Source organism: Lactuca virosa, chromosome 8, assembly GCF_052849685.1.
Source record: "Lactuca virosa cultivar CGN04683 chromosome 8, Lactuca_virosa_CGN04683_v6, whole genome shotgun sequence".
NCBI classification, from domain to species: domain Eukaryota; kingdom Viridiplantae; phylum Streptophyta; class Magnoliopsida; order Asterales; family Asteraceae; genus Lactuca; species Lactuca virosa.
This window is the reverse complement of record NC_136433.1, coordinates 220082845-220101075: the sequence shown is the minus strand read 5'-3', so window position 1 is coordinate 220101075 and position 18231 is coordinate 220082845. Positions and strand designations below refer to the sequence as shown.

General features: G+C 40.7%; 1 non-coding gene across 1 annotated transcript; it reads left to right on the top strand.

The window, feature by feature from the left end:
• The first annotated feature begins 4595 nt into the window (after positions 1–4595).
• Positions 4596–4702, top strand: LOC145135020 (small nucleolar RNA R71). The gene has a single exon (XR_013719501.1). It is a non-coding gene; the product is annotated as a small nucleolar RNA R71 (small nucleolar RNA).
• Positions 4703–18231: the final 13529 nt, after the last annotated feature.

The following is an 18231-nucleotide window of genomic DNA, read 5'->3' as shown; positions in this document are numbered from 1 at the left end:
GTGAGATCTTGTATCACCCGGGCAAGGCTAACGTGGTAGCCGACGCCCTGAGCCGCATGTCAGAGAGTGTTCGATTCGGGATATATGCATGAGGATGACAGTGATGACTCCGGTATTGGCTATCATTCGAGAGGCCCAGGCGGAGGCCGTGAAACCGGAGAACCGCAAGAGGGGGCGGGTGATTGGACATGTTTCCGAGTTTGTGACGGATAGCCGATGACTTATGACCTTCCGAGGGTGGATTTGGGTGCCTTATACAGGCGGGGCTCGGCGTATACTGATGGAGGAGGCACACAGATCGAGATTCTCGATCCATCCCGGGGCCACTAAAATGTATTTGGACCTCAAGAGAGATTACTGGTGGCCTTGTATGAAGAGGGATGTCACGTGGATAGTTGAGAGGTGCTTGACTTGCCGCCAGCTCAAGGCAGAGCACCAGCGTCCGCATGCTCCGTTACAGCCCCTGGAGATTCCTCAGTGGAAGTGGGAACAGATTTCGATGGGCTTTATCACCAAATTACCGAGAACGACGCGTGGAGTTGACGCGATCTGGGTGATTGTGGATCGGTTAATGAAGAGTGCTCACTTCCTTGCTATTAGTGAGAGCTCTTCTGCTGAGAGGCTGGCTGAGATTTATGTGCGAGAGGTGGTAGCTCGGCATGGAGTGCCGACGTTCATAGTGTCGGATCGGGATGTGCGTTTTACTTCCAGATTCTGGAAGAAGTTCCATGAGGAGTTGGGAACGCGATTGCATTTTAGTACCGCCTACCACCCACAGACAGACGGACAGAGCGAGCGAACAATTCAGACGCTCGAGGACATGCTTCAAGCATGTTTTATGGACTTTGGTGGGAGTTGGGACACATACCTACCCTTGCCTAAGTTTTCTTATAACAACAGCCATCACTCGAGCATTGGTATGCCTCCCTTTGAGCTCCTGTATGGGAGAAGGTGTCGTACCCCCATCTGTTGGGGAGAGGTGGGGCAGAGAGTTATGGGCAGCACTGAGATAGTGCTGAAGACGACTGAGCTGATTCGGTAGGTCAGACAGAGGTTACTGACAGACCAGAGTCGCCAGAAGAGTTATGTGGAGAGGCGACGATCCGAGCTCGAGTTTCAGGTCGGAGATTTTGTACTCCTAAAAATTTCCCCATGGAAAGGGGTGATCCGGTTCAAAAAATTAGGAAAGTTGGGACCCCGATACATCGGTCCTTTCAGAGTGACCGCCAGAGTGGGGAAGGTAGCTTACCGTTTGGAGCTGCCTGATGAGTTGAGTCAGATACATAACACCTTCCACATGTCCCAGTTGCGGAAGTGTGTGGTCGACGAGACGGCAGTAGTACCACTAGAGGACATTCAGGTGGATGCGAGCCTGAATTACATCGAGAGACCGATCGCGATCATAGATCGGAAGGTGAAGGTTTTGAGGAACAAGGAAGTGCCCCTGGTTCAGGTCCAGTGGCAACATCGGAAGGGGTTTGATCTGACTTGGGAGCCGGAGTCAGAGATGCGAGAGCAGTATCCCGAGCTATTTGCGGAGCAAGACTTCGAGGGCGAAGTCTAATTCTAGTGGGGGAGAATTGTAACATCCGGTTTCCAGGTATGTTAATTTAAGCATTTATTTTAAGAAGTTTGGGTGGACTCGACGAGTTAGTGCCTCAACTCGTCGAGTGGGATCACGACTTGGTGACGTGTTTAATGAATGGACTCGACGAGTCGGGTATCTGACTCGCCGAGTCAGCGCTGCTGAGGAAAACCCTAATTGCTCGGGTTTGTGGCCTATTTAAAGGCTCTTATGGCCTTCATTTGCGGCTACACTTTCCCTTGAGAGACCCTAATCGATCCAGAGAGCTTAGAGAGAGAGAGTGGGAGCTAATTTCTTCATTTTGGTGCATTCTTGCAAGGAAGAAGGAGAGGGTTCAAGCTTAGCTGTCTAGAAGGGGTTCAGATCTTTCACTATTTCATTCAAGGCTGCTGTGAAGGTATGTGAGGTCCCTTTGAGGCTTAGACATCAGATCTGGAGCTTGGGAGGTCCAGAGAGTCCCAAGAACCCAGGTTTATGCAGTCATATAAGAATATTGAGCTTAAGACACCATTGTGAGGGTTATTTTGCCAAATAGAGCTAGATGAGTGATGCATGGTCATAAAGGTCGAACCTTTACGTGATTAATGAGCCTTTAGTGCATAGATCTGAAGTTTGGGAAAGTATCTTGCACTAAATCGACTGAATGCAAACGAGTCTTAATAGACTCGCCGAGTCGAGCCGTTGACTCGGCGAGTAGTCCAGGGTTTTGTCCCGATGAACTGAGTAAGATGGTGACCCGTCGAGTTAGGGGTTAGCTCGTCGAGTTGGAGCTTGCTGGGGTTGCCATGAATCGACTGGACTCGACGCGTCTACCGAGTGCACTCGACGAGTCTGGTCAAAGTTGGATCGTTGACTGGAGTTGACTTCTGTTGACTTTAGGGTTTGGTCAAAATGAGTGAAAAGAGGTCAGGGAAGGGTAGAATGGTCTTCTACCCACTTTTCAGAGATAAGAGTAGAATATTAATTAGAAATATTAATTTGTGATAGGCGGAGGCTAGGCCGAGGATTTCGGGCACGATACTTTTACTAGCTATCTTACGAGGTGAATCTTCTCACTATACCTTACCTAGAGTGGTAGTTATGTGTGACCGGAAGGTCTTATGCGTTTATAAGTGTTATGTGATATGTATATGTTTGCATGGTTTGGACCGGAAGGTCAATAGGGTTTGGACCGGAAGGTCATCAGGGTTGGGACCGGAAGGTCAATCGAGCTAGGACCGGAAGGTCATCATGGGTAGGGCCGGAAGGTCTACCAGATGTGTGGGACCGGAGGGTCCCACTGGGACACATTGATCGGAAGGTCTTGTAGGGTTATAGCCTCGAGTGGCTAATTATATGTGCGTGGTATTTTGGGGAACTCACTAAGCATTCGTGCTTACCGTGTTATGTGTTATGTGTTTCAGGTACCTCAGAGAATCGCGGGAAGGCACCAGCGTGATTGTACACACACCCTTGTTATGGAGCTATGTTTGTGGATCATGGATTTGAATAATTGTTTTGAAAACTTGTTGATTGATTTTGAGAATTAATGATGAGACATATGTTTTATGTGTATTAAAAATGAAAAATTTGGGTTGAAAATTTACGGTGTTACACCAATTTTCAGTAATATTTCCTCTACTATTCCTCGAGGATGAGTTACTAAACGATTGGCCATGTGAATCGTCATTTTGGTAGCCTTCAAGCCTTGAAGATTTAGCTTCTGATATAATAAATAAGGCGTAAAATTTATGCTTGCTCCAGAATCGGCTAAAGCATAAGTCTTCATATTATTCCCGAATTCACATGGAAGTTTAAGGCGTCAAGGATCTCCAATCTTGTTTGGTATTTCTCCCAATATCACCCTCGGACTCTGCTCACTAAGGATCACTTTGGAAGTCTTCTCTAGTTGTTGGCGAGTGTCGATTAAGTTTTGAAGAAACTTCGCATATTCAGGTACTTGTGCCAAGGATGCAATAAAAGTAGTATTTATAGGGATACCCTTGACTTGCTTCATGAATTTTAAATGTTCTTGCTCTAGTAGATGAATCTTAGATCGAGAAGGAAACAGCAGCGGAGGACGATAAGCTTGAACATCAGCCAAAATTTTTTATTCAGACTGGCCCCACGTCGTGAGAATGGGATCCTCATGACATGAGTTCGATGGTTCAACAACTATTTTTTCTTTGATCTTCGACTTCTTCAGCTATGGTTCGGGCAAATGTGGCTGTACTTCTAGGGCATCTAGGAACTTAGAGATAGTATCTTCTTCAGTATCGATTACCATGACATGTGGTTGTGGCTTCTTATCAGGAATTTGTGGAGAACGTCGCTTATTAACCAAGGTAGTTAATTGACCAGGTTGATCTTCGATGTTTTGTGTCGATGCTTGATGATTCCTCAGCAAAGCTTGCTGGTCTCTCATGAGAATTTGCTGGTCTCTTATCACCTCATCGGTCTCATCATGTCGTTTTTCCGAACCCTCCATGAATCTATTAAGCATGGACTCTAAATCAACTTTCTTTTCCAGTTGTGGTTGCTATTTTTGGAAAAGCCTCGGCCAGTTTGCCTAAAAGTTTCTTCTTTTTGCTTTTTATATTCATCATATGGAAACCGCTCTTTCTTTGGCTTCCTCCAATCTTCATCGTATTTGTTTCCACTAGTGTAGCATACTTGAGCCTTCTTATTCCCGTTCTCATCCAAGTGGCAATCTTTAGTCAAATGTGGACCATTGCATCTTTCACAACCCACATGAATAACATGTATGTATTGGTCCATCTTGGTCATTCTTTGGTCCATAGTATTTAGCATAGCAAAAACAGCTGTCATACCCTCAGAAGTGCCACTTCCAATTCCTTTTTCTCCATCATGTCGAGGATTGTGGTATTCACGCGAATGCTTAGAAAACTCTTCAATAAAATTCTTAATCTCACCGGAATTTTTCTTTGTTAAAGGTCCTTGAGAATCAAGGAGTTGCCTTGTCATCATATTTAGCCCATTATAGAAGATTGATATTTCTTGTTGCCCATTTAAATCATTTTGGGGACAATTTCTTATTAATCCCTTGTATCGCTCCCATGCTTTGTAGAGTGACTCACCCAGTTGTTGCTCAAAGTTTTCTATGGCCTTCTTGAGTTTAGCAACCTTATATGGTGGGCAAAAATGTTCTAAGAATTTTCCACGCATTTGCGCCCATGTAGTAATTGCACCGGGTGGAAGTGCCTTTAACCAATCCATAACAGCTCCCTTGAAGGTAGCTGGAAGCATTCTCAATAACACCGTCTTGCGTGGAACATTCGGGACATTGAAGTAATCAACTATGTCATTGACTCCATCAAGGTGTTTGTAAGCATCCTTCATGATCTTTCCCAGAAAATGGAACTTCCTTAAGCGCGGAAAGAATATGTCCTTTAAGCTCGAATGTTGCGGTAACGGGAATTGCAGGTTGCACTAGACCGGGACCGGTGTCCTCTCGGATTCTTTTCTTGTATGCCTCCATGGACATGTTGGCAATGTTTGCCATCTCTTTTTTCGGATCGTCTTCGGGTTCGTTACTTTCGTCGGTTTCTGATTCGGAATCGGATTCTTGAGGATTAGGATTTTTCTCAAAGCTTTCAAACTTGCTTTCGTTCTTTTGGGGATTGCTCATTTTACCTATGTTCTTTCCTTTATTCTTTCCAAAAACTAATTTAAGATCCTTTAAAAGGTGATTTATTTGGTGGTTGGGTTTCTCCTACATTCTTATCCGTCTTTTTACGAAGGGCTGACTCTGGATCTTCTAGCGGTGGTATCAAAAGTATGTTGGATCCACGGGTCATGTACTACTGCAACAAAAACAAAAATAAAAACGTAAAATTGAACAAAAACTATATAAAAATTCCTACTGACTGAACACCACGACGTGGTACCACCTTGTGTTGTCGCAACAAAAACGAAAGAAAAATACGAAATTACTAATCTCACGTCATAAGGCTTAAAGCTCACGTCGTGATTTTGGCTATTACGAAAAATCAAAAATACTAAAAATTAAATTTTTGCAAGTTTAACCCCACAAAAAATGATCGATTAAACCAAAGAAATTAAATCAAAACTAAACTAGTCGTTCCCTGATAACGGCGCCAAAAACTTTATGTACATAATTTATACCTACTAGTTTTACCAACAATCTACTTACTATTACGACTTAAGGCAGTGTACCTTTTCGCAAATAATAAAGCACTAACAGTCGGGTATCGAACATATGGAACAGATTTAATTAACTAATCTAACTACGAAAAATTAATCTAAAACAAGCAAAAGTTAATTGGGTTTTTATCTGATTTTTCAAGTTCAAACAAACTTAAGCACTTAACTATCAAATTCAATCGATTACTAAAAACACTTCTGTTCAGTTTGAATCCATTTCTCCACTATGGTTAGCTACTAATTATGGATTATTAAAGTAGGTTACCAAATTTTATATTATTAGTAATTTAAGTCCAAAATTACTAATGTTTCACTAATTCATGTAAAACTATGCATGGTCACACACAATCAGTTATGGATTATGAATGGGGCTATGTAAGATTTATTAAACAGACACAATTATGGTCATAATTTATGTTCTCCAGAACAACTAAATTTAATTACTTTAATTACTTATCTAATATTGGGTCGATCCTAGCTCTAGCAATTCTATGGTCACTAAATCACTAGGTGTCAAGTTCATGTAATTTAATTGTCACTAAGCTACACAGAACATGAATTGAAGCAATTAAAGTATCAAATATTAACATGCTAGGTAGTAATAATCAAACACAAGCATATAACCAACTATTAAAATCCATAATTAATTAAACTAATCCATAAAGTTAAAGCTTCATCTAGCTAAACAAAAGCAGCTAGATTTAGCTACTCATGGCTGAAATCATACACATAAATTCAATAAATAAAGACATGACTTAATGTACCAAACTAAAGTGATGATTATAATCTTCAATCTCTAAACCTTTAGTCAAATCTCCTAATTAAACTTCCTCCAGAAATCGTTCTCTAAGCCCTCCAAGTCTCTAGGAAAACTCTCTAAAATCGTAAGTGCCAAGGTCTATATATAGTTTTCGGAAAAGCTCTGCTCATGTCGTTAGATAAGGCATCTCACGTCTTGAGCTTAGTTGTAATCTGTATCCAACACGAACTCTGTTCTTCGAATGTCTATCTTCTAGAATTTTGCAACTCTCGTCGTGAGAAGTAATTCCTCACGTCGTGACCAATCGAAAATCCGCGACAAATCCGCGACAAAACCGACAAAACATTGTTCAATGTAAAACCTGAATTTTTGATAAAAGGCTTTTTAGCCTTAACAGTCTAAATGAAAGTTGTAGTTTATGTTAAACCGAGAACTTTCATAAAAAGAACGGAAAAATCTGACTTCGTATGAGGAATATATGATTTTTCTAAATTCCAGTATAGCAGTGTACTGCTAAAAACTCAAAATAAAGATCGAGCGATTTTTAGCCGACACAACCTAAACGACAATTGAAGGTCTCGACGGTAGTAGTACAACGGTAAAAAGACAGACAAAAACGGACGTCGGATGAAGAAGTTATGAATTTTTAACGGATTCCCCTCCCGGTCTGTTTAAAATAATAATATTAAAAATAAAGTCAAAATTAGCCGACGAAGTCTAAACGAAAGTCGTAGAATATGATTTTACCTATGCATGTATATAAAGAACACCAAAAACGGAGCTCGTATGCGAAAGTTATGATTTTCGCAAATTTTGGCACAAAAATAAAGAAAAATAGGAAAACCGGGCAATTTCGCATGTGACGCGTCACCTCGCACGTGGCAGCTGCTGAGTGGACCGAAGCCATGCGTGGCACCTCCTGATTCAACCAACTCCACGGTCCAATCCTACTCGGACAGCCTCGCATTAGACACCCCTGAGACACACGTCGGATGCTGCCTTCGCACGTGTCCTTCTGCTATTGGACCGAAGTCCGGTCCTATCCGAGACAGCCAGCAGCGAGCCTCCGGTCCGAAGAAGCCCCCTCCCTTCGCCACCTGTCCGATGCGTGGCAGCCTCGCATAGCCTCGGATCCAAGGCTTCGGCCTATATAAGGCATGCGAGGGTTCCGAACATTTTTACACTTTTCACCCTAATTTTCATTCTCTTTCACATTTTCCACTTCCACAAACTCATATACAACCCCTAAAGCCCCGGTATCAAGTCTCGAACCCTAAGCAAGCCTCGAAGCCCCGAGATTCCCGAGAAGTAACCTCTCTCCTGTCGAAACTCTGCCCAATTTGAGCCGGTTTCTCGACAAACAAACTCCTTTTCATGAAACGAAACTCTGTCCAATTCACCACCTATCAAGTGAGTTCACACACCCGTATTTTTATATTTTCTACTGTTTTAAGAGGGGGGGGGGGGGAATACAAGCATAACACAAGAACTTTGTGTTATAAAATCATGATTTCAAATCATGATAAAACAACAATAAATCATTAAAACTACTCAAAACATAAACTCTTTATCATCTTATATTTTCCCCAAAATTCATATTTGTATATCTATATATATATATATATATATATATATATATATATATATATATATATATATATATATATATATATATATAACTAAGATTTAAAAGGCTTAGGACTGATAACTCATTCCGGGTCCTTTTCCTTGTTTGGATGTGGGCTTATAGTACCGGTTATTTGTCCGAGTGTCGTTTAAAGTTTACTTATATATAAAATTGTATATGTATATAAATATAATAGTTATTTCATCAGTTTAACTACCTTTGTAACATGCTGAGCAAGGGATTACATGCAAACATGGTTATATACACATTCAAAAAGTACGTATAAGTTATAATAGGTATAATTTATACATAGAACAATAATTCATTATACAAGAATACACAGTCTTACAAGAAACTAGGGTTTTGATACAGAACAAATCAAGGTTTACACTTATCAAATACATGTTTGAAATACTAAATCAAGAACATACTGTCAATCATTTATTTCAGAATGATTGGGTTTTGATTCAAGAACATACGTGTTCGGAATACTAAATCAAGAACATACTGTCAATCATTTATTTCAGAATGATTGGGTTTTCATAACTAATATACATGTAACGTTTATATGCTTTTTATGAGACATTCAATTCAGGTTGTTTAATTCATTTTAGACAATCAAGGTAAAGCCCTGACATTATAACCAGAATCTCCAGCCCGGGGATCGAAACAAGTTGTGTGTAGATCTATATCGGGATTGACAACCCCGCACTCAGGCTGCTAGCTACAGTCAGGCATACACGCCAATGAGTGGCAATTGATATCAACAGTTTAAACTCCTACAAAGCTTTTATTTCAGGCCATCCGTCATAGTATGGTTATAATAACTCATTAAAAAGATATTAACAATACGTTAATGTATAAACAACTAAACAAAAGTACACCTTCAAAGTACCAGTTTACAGAATACATACTACAATGGTTCAATACAGTTTTCAATAACAGCTGGTGGAGCCAGGCACACTCTCAGTACAAGTTTTTCATAAAGTAATAGAAATACAAAATATTGATACAAAGTGAACGGTTTTATGGGAATAAAACTACTTTTCATATAGAACAGAAAATATAGGATTTTCTAGAACAAGTTACATATACAAGATACAAAGACATCCTTTAAACATAAACACTTATGCACTCACTCAACTTTATGTTGATACTCTCTTTTCAAATTACTTGTATTCTCAGGGAAATAATACACAGGTACTCCCCGAGCTTTTGAGAAGATGGAGCTATGTTGAGTCATATCTTCTTTTGTATAACTATATTTTGGTTCAATATACAATGATTGAACACATGTAAATACTTATACCTTTTAAATACAATGGTTGTTTGTACTTTGATTACTATGATGCATGTGTTGTGATACTACAATTCAAGTCCTCCACCCCCAGACGTTTCTGCCATCTGGTTTGGGGGTGTGACAGATTGGTATCAGAGCATTGTTTATAATGAACTCAGTATATCAATCCATAAAAGATATACAAACTATAAATACATTGGGGCAAGGAGCTCTGACTACAAGTATACTTTTTAAATATTTAGGTATTTTTATAAGAAGTATACTAACACTTATACCTACAAGTACAGTATCACAGTCATAAGAACACACTCATACTTACAAGTACAATATCATAATCATAAGAACTTAAAAGTATTTGGATGTTGAACACTATAGTCAAACCTGGGCAGTTATGTAATCAAATTTGGAATTAATATAGCCTGATCAACTATATTGATTTGAGATATGAAAAACATGTATTTGGGAGTGATAGTGGTGTTGCGACATGTCTAAAACTTACCATACATATACAGAAGAACAATAGAACAGAAAACCCAGACTAAAATACTACGGAGAGTATTTTACTAACCTTACTTCTAATACAGAACCTATGGCTGCACCCAATTTACCGGGAGACCCCTACAATCCACAAAATGCAGGCTGGATCACAGACTCAGACGAAGAACCCTTTGAGGACAGCGAATCAAGTGGTACAGATACAGAGCCACAAGTCTGCAACCCTGGGGAGCGTCCCCTGAGGCAAGAGGAAGCAGAACCAATACCTGAGTGGGGCCAATACATAAACCATTGGAGTCGACAAGACGGCCAACGCCCTCCGTACGGAATGGCACGAGGTTTCTATAACGTATCTAGAGGAGGACTCGCTGATAGAGCTCTTCCAGTTATAGTAAACTGAATAGCCCGGCAGTTCGACCAATCAAGGATGTCGATCAACCGAATCCTAGAGGTGAATGCGGCTGCACAGGCTAACACTGCAGATATCCTTCATCTTGAAGAGATGCAAGATGACACCCAGCACCATACTAAAGACTTTCAAAGACAAATTAATGCTACTGAATCAGAGATCAGAGAACTGAGGGAGCATCAAGCTGCCCAAGAAAGGCGCTGGAAAGCGCAAGACGAAGCGGAACCTAGCAACCGTCGTAGAAGTCGCCGCAAGTAGTGTTCGCACTACTTCTACTTTCTACTTTCTATATCGAATGTATATATATACTATTTTCCACGTTATGTATAAACCTAGTATCAATAAAACAATAAGCACTTTACTTCAACAAGAGTTAGTACAATTCTCATAAACATCTTATTCCCAAGTTTTGGACCACATAAATGTTCCAGTGTTATTTTTTCATGCTTTCACTACGACCGCGGAAATGTTATTTTCGGTAGGTCGGTTTGATGTCGACACTTTCTCAGTGTTGGGGTATATTATAATCCTGCTTAAATGTCAAGTTTTCTGGACCTTATACACTTAATATACCAATACAGTCGACATGTACATTCATACTCTTTGAAAAATAACCATTCAATTTCATATTATCTTGTTGCAAGTTGTATTTGCAGTGGATTTCTATTTCCAATTCTTTGTGAAATTCATATTGAATTAAGTGTTTAGTTCAGAGATATCAAATTCATATTCATTCTTGATATCTCACTATCTTTTTATCTATTGACTTATATAGCAAGAGATGCCTCCTCGTAGAAATCCAAGACGTATCAACACTAATGAAGCACCGACGCCACCCCCACCACCACCTCCTCAATTCGACCCCGCTATGTTTCAAGCGGCGGTCACGGCGGCTGTAGCGGCTGCCATGTCTCACGTTCATACTCCTGGTGTTAGTGGGTCGGGAGTCGGTGCACATCCTTCTAACCATGGCGAAAGTCATGGGCATTCGCGAGAATGCACTTATAAGGATTTTTCTAATGCCAAACCCAAGACCTTTAACGGGACTGGGGGAGTTATGGTACTAAGGCAGTGGATAGAAAAGACGGAAGCAATCTTTGAAATTTGCTCCTGTCCTGAGGGTAGCAAAGTTAAATTTGTTGTCTGTACTTTTTCTGACAGGGCTCTAACGTGGTGGAATGGCCACATTAAGTCACTTACTCTTATAGTGGCTAACTCCATCAACTGGGAGAGCCTGAAAGCCATGTTAATGCGGGAATACTGTCTGCGAGGGGAGATATAGAAACTGGAGCAAGAACTATGGGCTCTTACAATGGTTGGTTCTGATATATCAACCTATACCAGTAGGTTCTGTGATCTGATAATTTTTGTCCAGACATGGTTCCTATGGAGAGTAAAAAGATTGAGAGATATATTTGGGGTATGTCACCCCAAATTCAGTCAAGTGTTTTAGCTTCAAAGCCTATTACTTTTGACAGTGCCAAGGAAGTGGCACAATCTCTTATCGACCACGGAGCCCGTCAAAACTCTGTGGTTTTCGCTCCAGAACAACCCAAGGAGAACAACAACAACAACAGAAAGAAGAAGGGTTGGAACAAGAGGAAGGGCAAATATCCTCTGGAACCGGCAAGGAAGCAACAAGTAGTGGCAGTCCATGCTACTACTGTACCTACTACCATACCTACTGTCGTACCTGCTGCTGTCCCCAATAACCTTGCACCAACAAATCCCTATGCTGGTACCCTCCCTAAATGCAACAAGTGCAATTTTCACCACAACGGAAATTGCCAAGAAATGCAGTGCCGAAACTTCAACAGGAAAGGGCATACTGCCCGATTCTGTAGAATACCACCCCAACCCCTTAACCAAGTACCTGCCGCTGGAGTAGGCCGAGCATGCTACCAATGCGGTGATGTGGGGCATTTCAAGAAAGATTGTCCAAAAGCTGGAAATGCCGGTGGAGTTGGGAGAATTTTAGCACTGGGTCATGAAGAAGCGGTGACAGACCTTGCTGTGGTCACGGGTACGTTCCTTCTCAATAATACTTATGCATGCATTCTATTTGATTGTGGTGCTGAGAGGAGCTTCGGGAGCCATAATTTTAAACACCTACTAAATTAAAACTCCCAACCACTAAATGAAACGTTTACATTAGAAATGGCTAACGGGAAATCTGAATCCACCAATTATATATACACAGGATGTATCCTTACCTTGAATGACTTGTCTTTCCGAATAGACCTTATGCCGGTCTCTATCAACAGTTTTGACATCATAATAGGTATGGATTGGTTGTGCCCCAACTATGCCGACATCCTATGTTATGAAAGAGCTGTTTGTTTGAACCTGCCAACTGACGAAACTCTTATTATCTATGGCGAAAAACCCGGAAAGAACCTTCGGATCATTTCTTGCATCAAGGCACATAAGTACCTTCGCAAAGAGTACTGTGCTTTCTTAGCTCACGTCGTAGACAAAAAGCAAGAAGTAAAAGATATCGCGAGCATTCCAGAGGTTTGCAACTTTTACGATGATCTTCCAGGAGTACCTCCCGAACGACAAGTAGAATTCCGAATCGACTTAATCCCTGGAGCTACCCCTGTAGCCAAATCCCCCTATCGTCTTGCACCTTCTGAAATGCAAGAATTATCCAGCCAACTTAACGAACTCCTTAGTAAAGGTTTCATAACACCAAGCTTCTCACCATGGGGAGCACCGGTTTTGTTCGTAAAGAAGAAGGATGGATCATTCCGCATGTGCATAGACTACCGCGAGCTAAATAAACTTACCATTTAAAATCGATATCCTTTACCTCGAATTGACGATCTGTTCGACCAACTTCAAGGTGTGAACTACTTCTCGAAAATAGACTTAAGATCCGGGTATCACCAGTTACGGATTTTGGAGGAAGACATTCCCAAGACCGCGTTTAGAACTCGTTATGGTCATTACGAGTTTATAGTGATGCCATTCGGATTAACGAATGCACCTGCTGTGTTCATGGATCTAATGAACAGAGTGTGTCATCTATTCCTGGACAAGTTCGTCATAGTCTTCATCGACGACATCCTTATCTACTCAAGAAGCAAAGAGGAACATGGCCAACATCTTCGTCTAGTATTACAAACCCTTAGGACAGAAAACTCTATGCGAAGTTTTCAAAGTGCGAGTTTTGGATTAGGAAGGTTGAATTCCTATGTCACGTGGTCAGTTCAGAAGGAATACACGTGGACCCCTCCAAAATCAAAGCAATTGAAAACTGGCCAGCACCCAAAACACCTACAGAAATCCATCAATTCTTAGGTCTTGCTGGCTACTATCGTAGATTCATCCAAAATTTCTCCCGAATCGCTAAACCGCTTACCACCCTAACGCAAAAAGGTGTAACTTTCAGTTGGGAAGAGAAGCAAGAAGCAGCATTTCAAACGCTCAAACTAGCCTTGTGCAGTGCACCGATCTTGTCTCTACCCAAAGGGACAGAAGACTTTGTAGTATACTGCGATGCTTCAAATCAAGGGCTTGGGTGTGTACTTATGCAAAGAGGAAAGGTTATCTCCTACGCCTCACGACAGCTTAAGACGCATGAAGTCAACTATACAACACACGACCTTGAACTAGGAGCGGTGGTATTTGTTCTGAAGATCTGGAGACATTACTTATATGGCACGGAATGCACAATATTCACGGACCATAAAAGTCTCCAGCACATCTTCGATCAGAAAGAGCTGAACATGAGACAACGACGATGGGTGGAGCTAATGAACGACTACGAATGTGAATTTCTTTATCACCCTGGTAAAGCAAACGTAGTAGCTGACGCCCTTAGCAGAAAAGAATACTCGGGTCGCCGAGTAAAGTCGTTGACCATGACAATCCATTCACATCTGTCCACACAGATCAAAGAATCTCAACTTGAAGCCTTGAAACCCGAAAACGTGGCAGGTGAAACTCTGAGAGGAATGGATAAGAACTTCGAAGTCAGGGATGATGGAGTCTATTATTTCATGAACCGGATCTGGACACCAAAGTTCGGTGGTTACAGAGACGTGGTTATGAATGAAGCACACAAAACCCGATACTCTATTCACCCAGGTTCAGACAAGATGTATCTGGACCTTAAGAAACTATATTGGTGGCCTAACATGAAGGCCGAAATCGCTAGCTTTGTGGCCAAGTGCCTTACTTGTGCCAAAGTCAAGGTAGAATACCAGAAACCTTCAGGTTTATTACAACAACCTGAAATCCCTGAATGGAAGTGGGAGCGGATTACAATGGATTTCATAACCAAATTACCCAAGACTTCGGGTGGTTATGATGCTATTTCGGTAATCGTCGACAGATTAACCAAATCCGCACACTTCTTGCCAATAAAAGAAACCGACAAGATGGAGAAACTAACCCGAACTTACCTCAGGGATATTGTTAGACTGCATGGTGTACCAATATCTATTATTTCAGACCGAGATAGTAGATTCACCTCTCGTTTCTGGCAGTCTTTACAAAACTCTTTGGGAACCAGGCTGGACATGAGTACAGCCTACCATCCACAAACCGACGGACAAAGTGAGAGGACGATTCAAACACTAGAAGACATGTTGCGAGCTTGCGCGATAGACTTTGGAAAAGCATGGGATATTCACTTACCCCTTGTTGAATTCTCTTATAACAACGGTTATCACACTAGCATAAAGGCTGCTCCATTCGAAGCCCTCTATGGCCGCAAGTGCAGATCCCCTCTGTGCTGGGCTGAAGTGGGTGACACGCAGCTAGCTAGAGGTCAAACTCCTGACAGTACTCGAGAAACCACCGAGAAAATCATACAAATTCGGGAGCGACTTAAAGCTTCCAGAGATAGACAGAAAAGCTACGCTGACAAATGAAGAAAACCCTTGGAATTCCAGGTTGGTGACCGCGTCTTGTTAAAGGTCTCACCCTGGAAGGGCATGATACGCTTTGGAAAGCGTGACAAATTGAGTCCAAGGTACATAGGACCCTTCGAAATTCTTACTAGAATTGGTCCTGTAGCTTACAAACTTCGACTACCCCAAGAACTAAATAACATTCATCCTACCTTCCACGTTTCAAACTTGAAAAAGTGTTTATCTGATGAGACTCTTGTGATCCCACTCGATGATATCGAGTTAAACGAGAGCCTCAACTTTGTGGAAGAACCCGTAGAGATTCTAGACAGGGAAGTTAAGAAAACCAAACAAAGCTGTATCCCGATAGTGATGGTTCGCTGGAATGCAAAACGGGGACCTGAATTCACTTGGGAGCAGGAGGATCAAATGAAACAGAAGTATCCACATCTTTTTCCCTAGTCTACCTGAAATACTAATTTCGGGACGAAATTCTCTCTAACGGGGGGATAATGTAACAAATCGTTATTTCAAACCTATGTAATAGTATAGGTCAATGTGTAGTTCTTTTTATAATAATAAAGAGAAATTTTAGCATAATGTGCATATTTACATAATTGACCATCAAAAATAAATTATTTAGCAATCGCGATTGGGATGAACCAAGTGATAGAGATTGTAACTGTTGGATTAATGTCTAAGTCCATAAATATATTTGGTATGTACTTGACCCGACCCGGCATGGTCCATTTGGGTTGCACTTCACCGGCACAATTTATATGGATAGTCTTTTGAGAATAATGTATTTATGATTTATATTAATATATTATAAGTTCTAATATATTAATATGGAATCATATTATTTAATTAGTATTGATCAAGAATTAATTTAGAATTAATTAAGTGATCAAAAAGAACTAATTAAATATGGACTCTTATATATATGGAATGGGCCAAGTTCATTTAGGTTGGGCTAAGCTTTCATGGATGGTCCATGGAGCTTTTAACCCATGGATCCTATGTAAATGAAAGGTCATGGGTATTAGGGTTTACATGGATGTAACCCTAATCCTCCATAATATATAAAGGGGTCCTTGGCTCACAAAATTGGCACAAGTGTGTGAAAATAAGAGTGGGCCGATTTTAGTGTGCATACATATTCTCTCAAGTTCTTCCAAGGTGTTTTGGTGATTTGTGATTCCATTTGAGGCTTCCACACTATTGGGGCTAAGCTCTTAAAGCTTAAAGACATCAAGCTACATCAAAAGGTATGTCATCTAACTAGAACTTTGTAGTATAGGTGCTTCATAATATGCTAGTTAGGATGAAACCTTGGAATAGTTAATATTTGCATGTATAATTGAGAAAACATAGATCGAAGGTTTATAGGGTTGCATGTACACCATAGGAGTGTTAGAATGCTCAAAACCCAACAGTAACAAGGTTTCCAAAAACATAGAGAACACTAAAATCCGAGTTATAACGAAGAAGTTATGACCAATCGAAAATCCGCGACAAACCCGGCAAAACACTGTTCAATGTAAAAACTGAATTTTCGATAAAAGGCTTTTTAGCCTTAACAATCTAAATGAAAGTTGTAGTTTATGTTAAACCGAGAACTTTCATAAAAAGAACGGAAAAATCTGACTTCGTATGAGGAAGATATGATTTTTCTAAATTCCAGTATAGCAGTGTACTGCTAAAAACTCGAAATAAAGATCGAACGATTTTTAGCCGACACAACCTAAACGACAATTGAAGGTCTCGACGGTAGTAGTACAACGGTAAAAAGACAGACAAAAACGGACGTCGGATGAAGAAGTTATGAATTTTTAATGGATTCCCGTCCCGGTCTGTTTAAAATAATAATATTAAAAATAAAGTCAAAATTAGCCGACGAAGTCTAAACGAAAGTCGTAGAGTATGATTTTACCTACGCATGTATATAAAGAACGCCAAAAACGGAGCTCGTATGCGAAAGTTATGATTTTCGCAAGTTTTGGCACAAAAATAAAGAAAAATAGGAAAACCGGGCAATTTCGCATGTGACACGTCACCTCGCACGTGGCAGCTGCTGAGTGGACCGAAGCCATGCGTGGCACCTCCTAATTCAACCAACTCCGCGGTCCAATCCTACTCGGACAGCCTCGCATTAGACACCCCTGAGACACACGTCGGATGCTGCCTTCGCACGTGTCCTTCTGCTATTGGACCGAAGTCCGGTCCAATCCGAGACAGCCAGCAGCGAGCCTCCGGTCCGAAGAAGCCCCCTCCCTTCGCCACCTGTCCGATGCGTAGCAGCCTCGCATAGCCTCGGATCCAAGGCTTCGGCCTATATAAGGCATGCGAGGGTTCCGAACATTTTTACACTTTTCACCCTAATTTTCATTCTCTTTCACATTTTCCACTTCCACAAACTCATATACAACCCCTAAAGCCCCGGTATCAAGTCTCGAACCCTAAGCAAGCCTCGAAGCCCCGAGATTCCCAAGAAGTAACCTCTCTCCTGTCGAAACTCTGCCCAATTTGAGCCGGTTTCTCGACAAACAAACTCCTTTTCATGAAACGAAACTCTGTCCAATTCACCACCTATCAAGTGAGTTCACACACCCGTATTTTTATATTTTCTACTGTTTTAAGAGGGGGGGGGGATACAAGCATAACACAAGAACTTTGTGTTATAAAATCATGATAAAACAACAATAAATCATTAAAACTACTCAAAACATAAACTCTTTATCATCTTATATTTTCCCCAAAATTCATATTTGTATATCTATATATATATATATATATATATATATATATATATATATATATATATATATATATATATATATATATATATATATATATATATATATATATATATATATATATATATATATGTATATAACTAAGATTTAAAAGGCTTAGGACTGATAACTCATTCCGGGTCCTTTTCCTTGTTTGGATGTGGGCTTATAGTACCGGTTATTTGTCCGAGTGTCGTTTAAAGTTTACTTATATATAAAATTGTATATGTATATAAA